The sequence below is a fragment of the Marmota marmota genome, unplaced genomic scaffold (genome assembly GCF_001458135.2).
Source record: "Marmota marmota marmota unplaced genomic scaffold, marMar, whole genome shotgun sequence".
NCBI lineage: Eukaryota > Metazoa > Chordata > Mammalia > Rodentia > Sciuridae > Marmota > Marmota marmota.
The window spans coordinates 20142405-20161043 of NW_026000164.1; the positions used below are offsets into that span (position 1 = coordinate 20142405).

Here is an 18639-nt window from a genome sequence, read left to right on the forward strand (position 1 = left end):
CTCGGGGATGTGGCTCAAGCCGTAGCGCGCTCGCCTGGCATGCATGTGGCCCGGGTTCGATCCTACAGCAACCACATAACAAACAAAGATGTTGATGAATCATGACCGGATAAAAAAACCTGAAAAAAATAAAATAATGAAAATTCATCTACTCTCTCTCAAAAAAAAAAAAAAAGAAAAGAAAAAAGAAAAGTAGCTCTTAAATGCTATCTTGATTATCTAGTGACATATATATGTTTGTTTGTGTCATCAGTCATGCCTTTGTGAAAACTTAATTTTATCTCTCTACAGATTCCTGGATTAGAATAGTTAGAAACCATATTCTTTCTATCTTTGAGTAATAAATGTGACTTCTCCCTTGTTTGTGATTTAGTTAAGATCTTTATAACATGTAAACCATGCTGTATTGGAAAGACCACAGGTTGGTTTAAAAAGAGTGCAATTTTTGTTCTTTCTTTCTTTCCTTTTTTTTTTTTAAATACTGGGGAATTGAACCCAAGGGCATTTTACCACTGAACTACATTCCTAGTCCTGTTTTTTAAAATTTTGAGACAGGGTCTTGCTATGTTGCTGGGTCTGGCCTCAAACTTTGATCCTCCTGCCCAAGCCTCCCGAATTGATGGTATTATAGGCATGAGCCACCATGCCTAGCCAAGTACCATTTCATTCTCATATTCATATATTGTTTTCAAATCTATGTCTGTTTTATATTAGTGTTCTTAGCTTTTGTTTTGTTTTTATTTTTTGTGCCGTGCTGAGGATCAAATTTGGGGCCTTGTGGGTATTACTAAGCATATGCTCTACCACTGAGTTTTATACCCCCAGCCCCTTAGCTTCTACTTTTTAATTTTTTTTTTAGTTGTAGATGGACACACACCTTTATTTTATTTATTTATTTTTATGTGGTGCTGAGGATCGAACCCAGTGTCTCACACATGCTAGGCAAGCGCTCTGCCACTGATCTACAACCCCAGACCTAGCTTCTACTTTTGATTTCTAAGAATCAAGCAAGACAGTTAAACTCTTGGCAGGAAAGTAACTTTAATATCTCTCCCTCTCCATCCCGCCCTTGAGGGGAAGATACTTCCAGATACTTTTTCAGTATCTTACATTCAAGCTTAATTAAAAGTAATCCAGGCTGGGCATGGGCACGTGCCCTATGCTTATAATTCTAGTGAATAAAGAGTCTGAGGCAGGAGAATTGCAAGTTTGAGGCCAGCCTCAACAATGTAGTGAGACTCTGTCTGAAAAATAAAAAGGAGTTGGGATGTAGATTAGTGATAAGCACCTCTGTTGTTCAGTCCCCAGTACAAAAAAAAAAAAAAAGCCAGATCCTTTTTCATAGGAGTTTGAAAAAATATACTTGGTCTATTTTACTTTGTGTAGTTTGATAATAATATATTAAACTTATACTTGGTTATGCTAAAAATATTATAATTTTGATATGTATCCTATGAATATCAAATAACAAAGCCTTGGGGCTGGGATTGTGGCTCAGCAGTAGAGTGCCTCACATGTGGGCAGCTCTGGGTTCAGTCTTCAGTACCACATAAAAATAAATAAATAAAAACAACAAAGCCTTAATTAAGTTTATCCTAACTATGTCACTGAAGTCAGACATCAAGGAATTTGTTTGGCACCTGAATTTTGTGTTCTTTATTAGTCCTTGGCTTTCCTTATTACTAGTGGATTTTTTTTTTTTTTTTTTCCCCTAAGCTACTTTTTATACAGTCTGGTCAGTGCATTTGAGACTCAGAAACTGCCTACTGTGTTTTCGTTAAGTCTTCAAGGAAGGAAGTCTAGAGGTCTCCTTCTCATAGTAACCTCCTCTTGTCTCCTACAGGCAAGGTAAAGGAGGAAGCTTATTGCCAGGATTAAATTTTAGCCCTGTTGCATCTTATAATTGAAAGAATGGATGATGAAATACCATGTCTACTTGTGCTTATTTTCCTTTTTTTCCCCCATGCTAGGGATTAAATCCAGAGCTTTGCCCCATGCTAGGCAAGCATTCTACCACTGAGTGACAACCCTGTCCGTATTCTCCAGTTTTTGGTGACGTGATAAATGTATTCATGCCTTTGAACTGATTATCTTTTTTTTTTAATTTTTTTTTTTAGTTGTAGGTGGACACAATATCTTTATTTCATTTTTCTGTGGTGCTGAAGTTCCAACCCAGGCCTCATATGTGCTAGGCGAGCACTCTACCACTGAGTCACAACCCTAGCCCCTGAACTGATTATCTTAATTGACAGATGTATATGTTTTTCTCTTTCCTAACTGGGAAATAGAATTAGAACACCTATTTTTTTTTTTTTTATAGAATCAGAAAATAGTGTATGATTTACATGCTTTTAAATTGGGACTTATTACTCATTTAATGAATTGGATAAAATGTATTGGTTTCAGTCTGCCAATTCTGGCTGTTTTATTTCTTAAATGTCATTCTTAAAGTGTTTTGTCAGCTCAGATGAAGTTCTGATGACATCTTATTATTTAAAGTTAAATTTTAGTACTTATTATACTTACATAGATTTTAGCATTTTTTTTAACTTGTAAAAAACCTGGATTGCAAATTGTAGTATTTGCAAAGCAGTGGTTGCTTTCTGAATATAAAGGCTCTTTGAATGGAAATTAATAATTATGCTCTCTCTAGATAATATTATTTTGTTCTTCAGTAGCAGTTTCAGAGGTACCAATGCTTGGCTGTATTTCTTCCACTTGAGAGAATAAATTCTGGTAACTTTGTTTTTATTATTGATAGGAAAAAGAGAGGCCAAGGTTGAAATAAGGAAACTACTTTTCATCTGGGACTTTTAAAATCAGTTTTACTAGTTAGTAATCACATTTGTTATGTGAAAATAAAATTAAAGTAAAATTAAAACATAGCCTAATAATCCCTCAGTTAATTATATTTATGAATATAAGATTCACAAAGAAAAGACAGTAGGATGTATTTTGGTATCTCTTTACAATTATAGATCAGATGGCACATTGCTTCATGTGTGTGTGTTTGTGTGATGTGTATTTTTTCCCCTCAGTATTGGCAATTGAACCCAGGGGTGCTGTACTCCTTAGTTGCATTCTCAATCCTTATTTATGTCTTTTTATTTTGACATAGGGTCTTGCTAAATTGCTGAGATTGGCCTTGAACTTGCAATCTTTCTACCTCAGCCTCCTAAATCCTGAAATTACAGGTGTGTGACACCACACCTGGCTACATCTTATATTCTTGAGGTATCTAAATTTTAAGTGCCCTGTCAAAAATTTTTTTAAAACATTTATTTTTTGGGTGTAGATGGACACAACACAATGCCTTTATTTTTATGTGGTGCTAAGGATCAAACCCAGGTCCCGCCCATGCTAGGCGAGTGCTCTACCGCTGAGCCACAATCCCAGCCCCCTTGTCAATAATTTAAAAAAGTAAAATAAGCCTATAAAGTGCCTGATTTTGGAGGCTTTTGTCAGAATAGAATGACAATATGCTGTTCCTTTCAAAATTTTTTGTATTTAATCACCAGAATTATGTTTATTTTTTAGAAGGTGGACTAGGATATGAGGCGTAATTGAGTAAAAGAATATTCCAGTGTCCAGGTAGGATCTTGTTAAAGAGTTTGCAACAGTTCAGTACTTGAGCACTTAAGTATTTTATCCTTATTCTCTTAGTACTCTCCAGATATTTTAAATGTCTTTTTTAGGAAATTTAATTGCTAGCATTTTTCTTGATGTTTAGACTCTTGTCAGTTTTTCTTTTTTTACAGTGGTATTATTTTAGTTTCAAGATAGTTAAGCATACATAAAGACTTTAGATGCCTATCAACCTCCTGGTTCTGAGGATTGAACCCGAGGGTGCTTTACCACTGAGCTACATCCCTTTTATTATTTTGAGATGGGGCCTTGCTAAGTTGCTGAGTGAGGCTGGCCTTGAATTTGTGATTCTCTTGCCTCATCACTGGGATTATAGGCATGTGCCATCATGCCTAGTTGGTTTTTGCTTTTTTTGGACAAAGCATTTTAGATTTATAGAAAAGTTGCAAATATAGTTCAGAGAGTTCCTTTACCTCAGCCAGTTTCCTTTATGTTATCATTTTATACGATTGTGGTACATTTGTCAAAACTAAGAAACTAACATTGGCATGTTATTCCAACTCAGAATTTATTCCTCAGGATACCTGTTTTTTTGTACAATCTGTAAGTCAAAAGTATATGTAACCAGCTGTTTAAATTGGTTCAGCAACCCAGGTGATGCATTTTTAGACCTCTGGCTTTAAATATAATACTAACACTCAGATGTCACATAGGTGCTAAGTGTCAGCTGTGTGGCACTTAAGGCCACCTTACTGACTTGATGACTCTGGGCAGTGATTAGCTGGTTCTTTGTCTCTCTGGTTCTTTTGCTCACTTTAAATTTAGTGCCCTGTGGGTCACATTCAGTGAACAGAGCTCTAGTACTCTTAAGGAAAAAAAAGTATTAACTTTTAAAATAAAAATGTAAGAATGCTATTTTTATTGTATAAAAAGTTTTATATATATTGTAAAGATTTTTTTAGGGAGGGTGCTGGGGATTGAGCAAGATTTTTTTTGGGGGGGTGGGTACCAAGGATTGAACTCAGGGCATTCAGCCACTGAGCCACATCCCCAGCCCTATTTTTTGTATTTTATTTAGAGACAGGGTCTCACTGAATTGCTTAGCACTTTGCTTTTGCTGAGGCTGGCTTTGAACTCGCAATCCTCCTGCCTCACTTCCCACGCTGCTGGAATTACAGGTGGTGACCACTGCACCTGGGGAGCAAATGTTTTTTAAATTTAGAAACATGTAACTTTTTCCAGATTGACCTTTTTACTTTCTTCAAAAAAATCTTAGTAGGGAGTAGCTAAATTCTGTACATCTGACCCATTCTGTCTTTAATTTGACCTTTGTTGTCCTTGTTGTGTGATGTGGTACTTTTTAAAAAAACTTTTTTTAATATTTATTTTTTAGTTGTAGGTGGACAACAGTATCTTTTTTATTTTATTGCTTTTTTTTTAAAGAGAGTGAGAAATTTAATATTTATTTTTCTTAGTTTTCGGCAGACACAACATCTTTTTTTTGTATGTGGTGCTGAGGATCGAACCCAGGCTGCACGCATGCTAGGTGAGCGCGCTACCGCTTGAGCCACATCCCCAGCCCGTATTTTATTGCCTCACGCATCCTAGGCAGGCGCTCTGCCTCTGAAGCACAACCCCAGCCCCTGGTACTTTTCATTCTAATGTATTTTATATTTATTCTTGCAGTATCTTTGCTTTGAGATGTTACAGCTCACTTTTTGTGGATTAAAAGCCTGGGCCATGTAGGTGTGTTCAAAGTTCTGAGATCATAGAGTAAATCCTTATGGTGGATTTGGGGTTGACAGGGATTTCCTTCATAGCACAGTTTACATATGTCATAGGTGCCCAGGACATACCTGTTAAATAAATAGAATAAATAATATACTTCAGAGTTTCCCCCAAGTTCTTGGGTTGTTTTTAGACTGAATTTTGGCACTCATAATAGAAACAGTTTGGAAGTCATACTGAAGAGGGGCAGCTCTTCTACAAGTGATAGGAATTGAAATTCTTTTTTCTTATCTCAGTACTAAGGGTTGAACATGGAGTCTGGCATAGGCAAGGTAAGTGCTCTACCACTGAGCTACCGTCTCAACCCTTTAAATTTGTTTTTTTATTTTGAGATAGTCTTGCTAAGTTGGCCAGGATGGCTTTGAACCTGTAATCCTCCTGCCTCAGCCTCCTAGTAGCTGGGATTACAGGCATGTGTCACAATGCCTTGCTTGTTAACACTTTTAAATGAATTATTTTTAATATCTAAAATGGTCAATATCAAAAAGTACAACTCATACTAAAAAAAAAAAAAAATTCCTTTGAGTTCTAAAGACACTCTTAAAATCTCAAACTACTTTTACCGAAGCATTTGAGAAACACTACTCTAACAAAGACAGATTGAAAGGGCAATTGTCCTCAGGTATGGTGGCACATGCCTGTAATACCAGCAATTTGAGGAGAATTATAAATTTGTCATGTTGTGATAAAGTTTCAGAAATTCTTTAATTTGTACCCAGCATACTGTCTGGCATATTAGTAGGTTCTTTAATAAAATACTCGATGGGGCTGGGGATGTGGCTTAAGTGGTAGCACGATCGCCTAGCATGCGTGAGGCACTGGGTTCGATTCTCAGCACACATAAAAATAAAATAAGATACTGTGTGCACCTAAAACTAAAAAATAAATATTAAAAATAAAATACTTGAATCAGATCAAGTTGAATTACACAGTAAATCATGAAAATACACATTGAGCCTGGAAGGGAAATTGTTATTGCATAAAAGATGGCAAATATTTTTATGTTAGTAAATAATGTCAAGTTTGCATATTTTCTAAATTCTAACAGACTTTTTTCCACATCTTAACATCTTTGAAATTGAGATTTCTTAAAATTGGTAGTGAGTCACTTTATGCAGCTTTTTCCTTTTTGGTATTGTCATAAAGTAGTGGTGTGTTGTACATGTGACAAAGGATGGTAGTGACTGCGGAGAAAAAGAAACATCCTGGATTGCAGTTCAGTTCTAAATTATAGGATCTTCCCTTCCCCTGTCGCCCTGGTACTGGGGATTGAACCCAGAGGTGTTTCACCACTCGGCTACATCCTCAGCCCTTTTTACTTTTTGAGACAGGATCTCACTAAGTTGCTTATGGCCTCACAAAGTTGCTGAGGTAGCTCCCAAATTTGTGATCCTTCTGTCTCAGCCTTCTGAGTTGCTAGAATTATAGGCATGTGCCACCTTGCCCAGCCAGTAGATGTTTTTCTTCTTGGGCACTGAATTAACTGGGCAGTTGACAATGGGCTCATTGTTGGAATATTCTATTCATAAAGCAATTATCTTTATTAAAATCCAGAAGTCTAGACTTAAATGCTATAATACACACTATTACACATAAAGCTTATACAAATCTTGTTTTTTATATATGTAAAACTTGCTTTCTTGTTTAATCATGTTGTTTATGTTCTTGTCAGCACTTCCCCCATCCTTTCAGTAAGTTCATTTAAAGATGTTAATGAAGTCTGTTATTAACATTGGGCCTCTGTTTTATTCTGTATAAAAAAGAATAGGGTCATGACTTGGAGACATAAAGATATTATATGAATAATAGCACAGGAACTTTAAGTTTAAAACAAGGGTAGGGCCTTGAGAAAATATGGAGTTAAGCCTATCAGAGAAGGCTTCCTAAAGGAAGCTGAATGTCATGGAGCAGGAGGTCCCTAATGAAGTGGGAATTGATAGGTGGCTTAGCTTGATTAAAGGACCCAAGGATGTAAATCATTCACTGTGGTTAGATATATACTTGTACTGGAGTGCAGGGTATGTGACCAAGATCGTGTGGGTTGCTTAAAGTGAACAGGCTGAGTTTTTGTCTTTTTCTGATCTGAGGAACACCCTGCAACCCATAGGGCCACACCTGGTACTTTCAGTGGTGTGATTCTTCATCCGTCAACCCAAGGAAGACTCTTGGAAAAGAAAGTACCCACAGAGGTGGTTGAAATTTGATCACGGGTTGGCAGGGTTTTAATGGATAGGAAAGAGTGCATGGAATTTTGGTGTATTATTTTGAAATGCATACACTTTTTCAGATACGTGATATACTTGAAGAAGTTAAATACAGAGGAATGATACAGGCTTTGGTCTTAAATTTGGGTTTGCATCTGTCTTTGCCTTTGTTTCCTCATCCAAAAAATGAAGAAAATACTTATAGTTTGTTTGAGGTTTATGTGAAATATATGTATGTGAATGTGTATTGAAAATAATTGTTTAGTGAATAGCTCAGTTAGGAACTTAGTGGCAGTAACGGAAATTTGGCAGGCAGATAAGGAAGGCAGGCTCTGTGGGACTCAGATTCCTTCTGACTGTCTACTCAACTGGATACTGTATGGCTTATATCCTAGAGGGCTGCTCCTGCCATCACATTAGTATTTCATGCAGGAGGGGGAAGAAAGGTGATGAGGAAGCCAAAGGAATAAGAACCAGCAGACTGCTCCCTCCTCACACCTGCCTTTTAAGGAACTTTGCTGAGTGTCCTTCCCCTACCAATTGCGCTGATAATCCTGGGCAATAAAGATCAACTCACGAACTCTAGCTGCAAGAGAGGTTGGGAACTGTAACTTTTTGACTGTGTTGAATTAAATTGAGGTTTTATTAGTAAGAAAGAAGGAGTAAATAAATATGGGATTGAGTCTAGCAGGGTCTTCCATAGTGATTTTTTTAAAATGTTTTTTCTTTCATTTACATTTTTGAGGGCATTATTATGTAAGTCTAGGTTTTATGAAATGTCTCATGTCTTTAGATTTTTGTTCATGAAATTTATCTTTTGCCTTTATGTCCCATGTCTCTTCTAGGTTCTGTTTTGCTGGGAGATTGGACTTATGTGATAAAATTATTTACTCTTAAGCATTAAGGGAGAAGGGGAAAAAATAACCTGCTTATTTTCATTTATAATTTAGTATCTTCACACTCAGAGGACGTAATTTGGGAGCTAGTTGCTGTTAGAGGTTGGTAGGAAAGGAGATAGCCTGGAAGAACAGTGCTCTTGCCCTTGGCTCTGTGCTCAGTGGCCTGGAGGCTTTGGGGTTTTTACTTCCTTCTTGAGGTTCTATGTCCTTATATATCAAATGAGGAGTTGATTTAGATAATTTTAAATCTTTGCAATTTTGAATATTCTCTTTTTATCAGACCTTTTTCATGAAACTTACTTTTTGTGTATATATATCAGTGCAAAAGACCTTCATAGCCATATGCATACCTGGTATTGCCTTTTAGGGAACATAGAATTGAAAAAAGTTATTAATTTATAATATCTTATTTTAAATCTTCATAGATAAATATGAGCCTTAAAAATAGATAAGCTCTATAGTTTGTTACTTTGTGTGAATGTGTATGTATTATTTTTTTAAAGGTAGTAGGGATTTAAGCCTGGGGTGCTTTACCACTGAGCTTATAGCCCTAGCCTTTTTATTTTTGAGACCAGGGTCTAACTAAGTTGCTAAGGCTGGCCTCGAACTTGTGATCCTCTTGTCAGTTTACTGAGTCACAAGGATTACAGGTGTGTGCCACCATGCCAAACTTTCTCAATATGAATTTATTTATTTATTTATTTATTTAATTTTAGGGCCAAGGATCGAACTCAGGGCCTGCATGTGTTAGGCAAGCACTCTGCCACCGAGCTAAATCCCTGACCCCTTATTCTTTTTTTTTTTAATGTATTTTTAGTTGTAGTTGGACACAATACCTTTATTTTATTTATTTATTAATTTTTATATGGTGCTGAGAATTGAACCTACTGCCTCGTACATGGGAGGCAAGCGCTTCACCACTGAGCTATAGCCCCAGTGCCCCCTTATTTTTTTATTTTTTATTTTTAATTGGTTCTTTTGTTTTTTTAGTACCAGGGATTAAACTGAGGGGCACTTGACAACTGAACTACATCCCCAGCCCTATTTTGTATTTTATTTAGAGACAGGGTCTCACTGAGTTGCTTAGCATATCTCTTGTTGTTGAGGGTGGCTTTGAACTCACTATCCTCTTGTGTTAGCTTCCTGAGCTACTGGGATTACAGGCCACTGTACCCAGCCTAATGGGTTCTTTTTAGTTATATATGACAGCAGAATCTATTTTGATATAATTATACACACATGGAACATATCTTATTATAGTTAGAGTCTCATTCTTGTTTTTTTTTTAAAGAGAGAGAATTTTTTAATATTTTTCAGTTTTTTGGTGGACACAACATCTTTGTTTGTATGTGGTGCTGAGGATTGAACCCGGGCCGCACGCATGCCAGGCGAGTGCGCTACCACTTGAGCCACATCCCCAGCCCCAGGAGTCTTATTCTTATGGATGTACATGGTGGTCACTGAGTTGTTTTCATCTATGTACATAGAAAAACGATCAGATTCATTCCATTGTCTTTGCTTATCTGCCTTCCCTTCCCTTCATTCCCCACTGTCTAATCTACTGCACTTCTTTTCTTCCCCTCACCTCCACCCTCATTATTGTGGGTTAGCTTTTACCTATTAGAAAAAACATTTAGCCTATGGTTTTTTGGGACTGGCTTACTTCACCCATTGTAATAGTCTCCAGATCCATACATTTGCTGGCAATTGTCAAAAAGCCATTCTTCTTTACGGCTGAGTAATACTTCATTGTATAGATATACCTTGTTTTCTTTATCCATTCATCTATTAAAGGGCACCTTTTAATAGGGCTTTTTAGAAATTCAAAGTAGAAAACCTTTGGCATCTTTATTTCTGATTTTAAAATACAGCAATGAAATGTTGCTTTATATTTAGAAACTGGTGTCATTATTAAGTTTGAGTAGGAAAAGCCTCTGTCTTATTCCAGTAATGAGTTTCTAGAAATGATCCTTGGAGTTAGGTCAAGTATTGTGAAAGTGCAATTTTTAAAATGCTAGCTAGTGTTAACTCATCACCTGCTTACCTAAGAATTCAAATGCTATACTTTCCATGTTTAGGTCAAACTTTGGCCAGTGTCTGAATGAATAATTATTATAGATGGTAGGATCCAGGTGGTCTTTGTCTGGTGTGGGAAGCAGCTAAGTTAAGAACTTCTGATTGTGTCTGGTGGGGCAAGTGTGTCTGTTACTTTATGTTCCAGGACAGAAAGACTTGTGGTTCCTTCGTGTCTTGTTTCAGTTTGGTTTTCATGTATAATACATCTAGGGAGGCGGTATGATTTAGTAAATAGGACAAAGCCCTTGTTAGAATTCTTTTCAAATTATGTAATTTTGAGCCATAAATGTATCCCCCCCCGAAAAAAAATTTTTTTCCTCCTTCATTGTTGTTCTCTAATTGCCAGTGTTATGAAAAATAGATTTTTAGACTGCTTCGTTGTTTTAGAACCATTTGTATCTCATACTAGTCACCACAGATATTTGTAGTTCGTTACTGGGATTTTTTAATTATTAGGTAAAGCCAGGTATTAAATTATAGATCCTTTAAGCTGAATTTGGCTTATTTGAGTTTGAGTTGAGTGTCCCTTTTCTCAGTGCTTGGGATCAGAAATGTTTGGGATTTGGGATTTTTCCAGATTTTGGACTATTTGCGTATTCCAGATGAGGTATCTTGGTGATGGGACCCAAGTCTAAATACAAAATTCATCTGTATTTCATATATACTGTATACCTATAGACTGAAGATAATTTTATACAATATTTTAAGTAATTTTATGTATTAAATAGTTTTATGATGTGAAATTTTTATATTCTACTTATGGCATTATGTTGAAGCTCACTGTTTTGGAGTTTGGAGCATTTCATATTTCAGATTTTTGGATTAGGTATGCTCAGTCTGTATTGGAAATATGATTGAAGAAATTTATATTTTTCTAAATTACAACATAACTTTGTAGTCACATAAAGAGTGTCTGTCCAATAGCAAGAAAAGGCTGCTGTAAATTATTAATATAGCAGAACTAACTCTAGGTTGGAGGTAGTGTTCATTAAATTAAAGTGGGAGACTTTTAACATGACCACATTATAGATGTTTTTATTTAATTTGTCATATTCTTATGAGTAAAACCAAACTTAGCAGGTAAAAAGTCATTTTATTCTGAAAATTAAGGTTATTGATAAGGGTAAGTTAGATTGAATTGTATAATGACAGCAGTATTAAGTTTTATGCTCAACAGATATTAACTGGAAACTTTTCTTTTCAGCTTAACATGAAAAATGTCAGATATCTGAAAGTAGAAAGTTTAGTATAAATGAATACCTGTATACTACCCCATTATGTAGACTCAATATTTTTGCTATAATTACTTTATCATAAATTTTCAATTGAATCATTTGAGTAAATTACATATATCATGACACTTTAGTCTACTTTAACATGCATCATCAGAGAATTTCCTAAATAAGCACAGTACTTGCCATTATCACACCAAGAAATAGGAACAGTAAGTTCTTTTATAACATGTAATATCTGTAAGGGAAATATTCAAATGGTGAGATTTTTAATTCAGCCATTTCGCAGAAAGAAAGTGTATAGTCTTCTTTAAACAATTTAACATATTACTCGGAAAAGGTTAGTACAAAAAAAGATTACTTTAAACCCCTGTTATCCTAGTGGGGAAAATAGTTTTCATACACTCTAATAATTTATAAAGTCAGCTTTTAAGTTAGAGTTTAAATTTACTGTGTAGCTGCATGTTTTTTTTTTTTTTTAGCAATTTCTGTAAGGGTGTACTTGATGAGTATGTCTCCCCCGCAACCCCCCAGCACTAGGGATCCAGCGCAGGGCCTCACACATGCTAGGCAAGTGCTTTACCACTGAGCTGTGTCCCTAGATTTAAAGCAAAGTGATCAAATGGAGCCCAGTCAGTCATTTAGTTATTTAGTAAATGTGTGTTTATTTAACAGACTGCAGTGACAGGACAAATTATAGAATAAGTAAAATTATGTGTCATTCTTGGAATAGATTCTTCATGGATTAACTGAGAGTTAAGCAGAAGAATCTTTTTGATTTGAATCCATACTATTGAATTCCATAGTCCATTTTTCTGCCTTCAGAAAATGGAGAATTGGGCTGGGGCTGTAGCTCAGTGGTAGAGCACTTGCCTTGCATGTGTGAGGCACTGGGTTCAATCCTCAGCACCACATAAAAATAAATAAAGATATGTGCCCATCTACAACTAAAAAAAAAGGAATTGGAGAATCATGAATGAAATTGGACCTTCAATATTAAAAACCAGAGACTCTGTGATGCAGTCTAACAGAAAAATAATACTCTCCATGAAAGGTCTTGGTGTACCAGGTAAGTCAATTTGTGTACTTGGTTGTCATTAGCACAGTATCCAGCACAAAAGCACTTCAGAGTTTTAGCTTTTTTCTCCTTGAATAACACCTAGGTGGAATATATATAAATATATGGGTGGAATATATTTCAAATTAAAATGTTGATTTGAAACTAAAAGTGTTAGAACATTTTAAAGCTTGCTTTTTTAAAAAAATTTTTAGTCATTTGCTCATTAAAAATTAATAAGAGAATAAAATCATGGCATTTGCGGGTAAATGGATGGAGTTGGAGAAGATAATGCTAATGAAGTTAGCCAATGCAAAAAAACAAATGCCGAATGTCTTCTCTGACATAAGGAGTCTGACTCATAGTGGAGTAGGGAGAGGGGAACATGGGAGGAATAGACGAACTCTAGATAGGGCAGAAGGGTGGGAGAGGAAGGGAGGGAGCAGGGGGTTAGCAATGACGGTGGAATGTGATATGGGCATCATTATCCAAAGTACATTTATGAAGACATGAATTGGTGTGAACATAATTTATATACAAACAGAGATATAAAAAAAATGTGCTCTATATGTGTAATAAGAATTGTAATGCATTCCGCTGTCATGTAGTTAAAAATTAAAATCATTCAAATAAAAAATAATTTTATTTATTTATTTATTTTTTGAGGCCTGCCAGCATTATTTAATAGGAGCAATTTTTAGGAGACCAAACTAAGAGAGTTGTATTTTGAAATTTTCAGTGTTCCCCCACCTGCTGCACCAGCACTGGAAAATTGAATTCAGGAGCACTATACCACTGAGCTGTATCCGTATCCTTTTTTTTTTTTTTAATTTTAGGTGGACACAATATCTTTATTTTATTTTTATGTGGTGCTGAGGATTGAACCCAGTGCCTCACACATGCCAGGCGAGCACGCTACCACTTGAGCCCCAGCCCTCCCTAGCCCTTTTTTAAAGGGTTTTGTTTTGAGACAGGGTCTTGCCAAAATGACCAGGCTAGCCCCAAGCTTATAATCTTCTGCCTCAGCTCCATAAGAAGCTGGGATCGAAGGCATGTGCCACTCCATCCTGCTTTTTATTTTAATGTAGCTATTCAAAGATTTGTTCACTGAGAGACTGAGGAAATCCTGAGGGTTTCGTGAGTGATATATAAGAGTATATATATGTATTTTTTTTTCCCATTTTTTGTTAGATTAAGCCCCAGGCCTTGCATGCACTCTACCACTGAGCTACACCTCCAGCCCTTGGTGCCTTTTTTTTTTTTTTTAATTCTAGTACTGGTGATTAACTCAGGGAGTGCTCTACGGTTGAACTATATATATTTTTTTATTTAGGGAGAAAATCTTGCTAAATTACCAGGGCTGGCCTTGAATTTGCCATCTTCCTGCCTGTGGTGCTTTACCACTGAACTACATCCCCATCCCTTTTTTATTTTTCATTTTTTTTTTTTTTTTTACTTTGAGACAGGGTTTGCCAAGTTGCTTAGGGCCTAACTAGATTGCTTAGATTGGCCTCACACTTGAAATCTTCCTGCCTCAGCCTCCCTAGTCATTGAGAGTAGAGGCATGAGCCACCACACCTACCCCATTGTGCTGTTTTTAATTGAAGAGAGTCTATATGTAGGTGGGTTAGCTTTTCTATACTTTATAATTCAAAGTTTTATCTTAGGTAAAGAAATAAAAATTACACTCTTTCCTTCATGGTGTGTGTGTGTGTGTGTCTGTCTGTCTCTCTCTCTCTCTCTTTTGGTACTGGGGAATGAATCTAGGGTGCTTAACCACTGAGCCACATTCTCAACCATTTTTTGTATTTTATTTAGAAATAGGGTCTCACTAAGTTACTTAGGGCCTTGCAAAGTTGCTGAGAGGCTGGGCTTCGAACTCATGATCCTCCTGTCTCAAGTCTCCCAGACTTGAGATTGTGCATCAACGTGCCCTGCCCTCCATGATACCTCTAAGACAAAGCTGTTTGGGTTTTTTTTGTTGTTGTTGTTATTGTTTGTTTGTTTCACATTTAATCCAGGTAGAGCTTTTACTGAGAGAACCGTGTTTGAGATTAAGAAAACTATAGACAAAAGTGTATGTTGCCCAGTATCTTTGCCTGGGCCTTTCTCAGATACTCCCTGGGGCATGTTGATTCTTTCAGCCTCATCCTTTTCTGTCACTTGCCTCAATTCTGACATGCACACTCTTAACCGCAAATGCATATATGCATAGTTTAACAGTTGGGGAAGGAGTAGGGGTGTGTGGGTATGTCCTCAGGGTAGAGGCTGGGACTGTTTTATTTACTTCCTGCCTTTAGCAAATGTAATGCATGTTAACACTTTGGCAGTGAAAGTAGGCTGGATCAATTGGATACAAGGTGACTGTTCTAAAATAAACAAAATGAAACAGCATAATCTTGAATTTGTAGACAACATGTGAGACTGAGCAAATGGGACTTTTGCAGGTGGTTTGGCCATTAGCTGTGAGCATGCTCAGAGTGTATTTAGGCAAGTGGACAGGATGTTCTTTGTGTGTACTGTGTGACCTTGAAGCCTTGCTTCTACTTCCATTTCCAGAGATGAAATCTAAAACAGAAAAGCTATTTTCCTTCCTTTTAAGCCTCAGATTTCTCATCTTTAAAACAGTGGAAATAGTACCTACCTCTCAGGCTTCATTCTGTGGAAGTCATGGAAGTGCTAACAAGCACAGTGCCCAGCACAGGGTGGTACACTCCAGCATCAGTAATGTGTCTGACTCAGGAGGCATTCAAAGATTCTTTTATCAATTTAAACTCTAGACCAAATGACAACTTCCAGCCCTCCTAAGCCTGGTCTTTAGGGGAAGCTACTTCTTTCCCTGAGGCTGTGAAAGTAACTTTCCTAGCTTTGAAGGAGTGGTAGAAGCACATTTCTGAGACTGAAACTACTGGCTTGACTCTTGTTAAATGGCGAGAAGCATTCTTCATCTGCTGCTTTAGAATTGAAATACATACTACTACCACTGGAGCTTTCAGGCAAACAATACCCTTAACTTCTAAACAAAACAGATGATTTTCCCAGCATACAGCTTTCCAAGTACCAGAACGAAACACTAAGACAGAAAGGCATCTGTTTAGCAGTAGAATTTTGATTTTTTTTGTAAAACAGCCTGCCTGCACCTATAGCCAAAGCAGAAGAAAACTATTTTCATTGTTTTACAGATGAGACACCTAAGGCTTATGGCAAGTAAGTTGCAGTGCTGGTTGATAAACTCAGCCTGTCTGCCTCTGACTCTGAATTACTAAACTCTACATCATAGTACCAGTCCCTGGTCTGGGTAGCAAAGAGGATGTCTTTATCTCATGGAGAGAGTGAGCTCAGTAAAGATAAGTAAGTCACTTTCTTAAGGCTTGTATTGAAACCAGAATTCAAACCTGAGTCACTTTGAAGGGAAAGCTTATGTTCTTTCCACTGAATGTATCACATGACCTCTTAAGAATACATTACTGTAATATCTGATTAAAAAGATCTTTTTATTTCTTGTGCTGGCTTCCTTCAGTTAATGAAGGGGGTTGTTTAGAAAGTTGACCTGTGGCTAGGCACAAGGTACACGCCTGTAATACTCGGGACTTGAGGATTGGGAGTTCAAAGCCAGGCTCAGCAACAGTTTGGCCATGTCTCAATATAAAAAACAAAAACTGGGGATGTGGCTCAATGGTAAACCACTGCTGGATTCAATCCCCAATAACAAAACAAAACAAAAGAAAGAGTAAGTTAGTTGATTTGTGCATTGGTATTTGGCTCACAGAATTCACTGCCTGCTAGCAGCAGTGCTATACTCAGTGGTGGTTCTGAGACTAGCTTGCCAGAGCCAGTTGGTACAGTTGATGGCTTTCCTTTGAAGCCAGTGGCTTCTAAGACATGCAAGGAGTTCTAGGGGAAAAAAGAAGCAGATATGTGTTCTTAATGTTTCCAGATTCTATTCCTTCCTTTACTGACATTCTCTCTCTCAGCATAGGTAAATGTGGTTAAGTAGAATTACTGAGGTCAGACATGGTTCTATCACCCCACTCCCTACGGGATGTGAGGTGAAGCTCTTGGCCTTTTTAAGGCTCATTTTCCTCATCTGTAATATGGATCAGTGTCCTCTTGGGTTGTTGTGGGGCTTAAATGAAACAGACCAGCATTAGCTGCCCAGAATGGTACCTGAACATGATCGGCATGCAGGCATATAAGGTGACTTATTCTACTGTGTGGTTCATCTCTTCTTTTACCAGCGCTTATCATGGAGGTGAATGCTTTCTAGAGTAGAGAGTGTGTGACTCTCCAAATTGGATATAAGGTAAAGTTGGAGATTCCTTTTATTGTAGTCACATATAAGTCAGTAAATTGCCTTGAAACTTAAATACTATATTCTTAATTCTCTGCAGAAAATTTTAAAGTCTGATCTTGACTTTAATTGGATATAACACTTGGTGTAGGGAAACAAAATTATTGAAGAATTGAGAAAATGTTTTCATGAATGGTTTTATTTATTTATCTAGTGGTACTGTGGTTGCTGTACCACTGAGCTACATTCCTAGTCCTTTTTACTTTTTATTTTGAGACAGGATCTTGCTAAGTTGCCCAGTGTGGCCTGGAATTGGGATCCTCCTGTATCAACCTTTTTTTGTGGCTGGATTACAGATGTGTACCACTATGCCCAGGTGACAAATGGCTTTGACAATTTTAAATAAACACTTTCATGAACCTTTTAAGTTCTTGTTGAACTTAAATACAGTATACTTTTCGTTTCTCAAATGGAGAAACTGAGGTAGGATATAGGGATGGGCTTTTACTCTAGCTCAAGTTCTGTTGATTAGAATAGGGTGGATAAACTTTGTCCACATAATACTATTTTGAGAATCTGTGGACCTCATGATCTTTGCAATGGCAGAGNTTTTTTTTTAATTTTTAATATTTATTTTTTAGTTCTCGGCGGACACAACATCTTTGTTTGTATGTGGTGCTGAGGATCAAACCCGGGCCGCACGCATGCCAGGCGAGCGCACTACCGCTTGAGCCACATCCCCAGCCCCAAGACCCTCCGATCTTACCTGGATTGTTGTAAATCATCTCACAGCTTCAGGGCTCCTTGCATCTAGTGTCTTTCTCCTTCTAATTTGCCTTTCATTTTGCTGCAGAGCAATCCTGTTACATCTGATCTTGCCACTTCCTACTTATAACCCCTTAGTTGTTCTTCAGTGTCTATGAAAACCTAACCTTGATATAAAAGTCAGTTTGATAGAGAGGCTGGTAGAGAGGTTAGCCTTAGTATAAAAATAACTTTTATAGGGGCTGGGGTTGTAGCTCAGTGGTGGAGTGCTTGCCTAGCATGGTGGGGCACTGGGTTCGATCCTCAGCACCACATAAAAATAAATAAATAAAGGTCTATCAACAACTAAAAATAATAATATTAATAAAAAAAATCAGTTCCATAGAAAGGCAAGTGCTCCACTACTAGGTATAGGTGCAACTGTGGTGCTGCTGAGCTGGGTAAACACACTGTGTGACAGTCACTAGCCTCTTAAGATAGTTCCTAACTGTTCTGCACAGTTTCTTTGACTTCTAATTTTTATTTATTCTTCATTATCCATCTGAAGCCTTGCATCTTCCTCCCCTCACCCTCAATATTTCATTTAGATGCTTCTCTTGCCTGTAGTATGCTTTAATAGTGCTCTTTGTTTCTCCCTCAGATAAGCATTGTTACTGCTTTATGTAATTGAGCTGTTTGCTTTTTGGCTCCAACTCTTATCTCCTTTAAGTTACTCTTTTTTTTTTTTTTTTTTTAAATTTTT

General features: G+C 36.9%; 1 protein-coding gene across 2 annotated transcripts in view; it reads left to right on the forward strand.

Moving 5' to 3' along the window:
* Ube2h (ubiquitin conjugating enzyme E2 H) overlaps window positions 1-18639 on the forward strand; it is a 98734-nt gene that overhangs the window by 12134 nt on the left and 67961 nt on the right. The gene's annotated exons all lie outside the window — the stretch shown is intronic.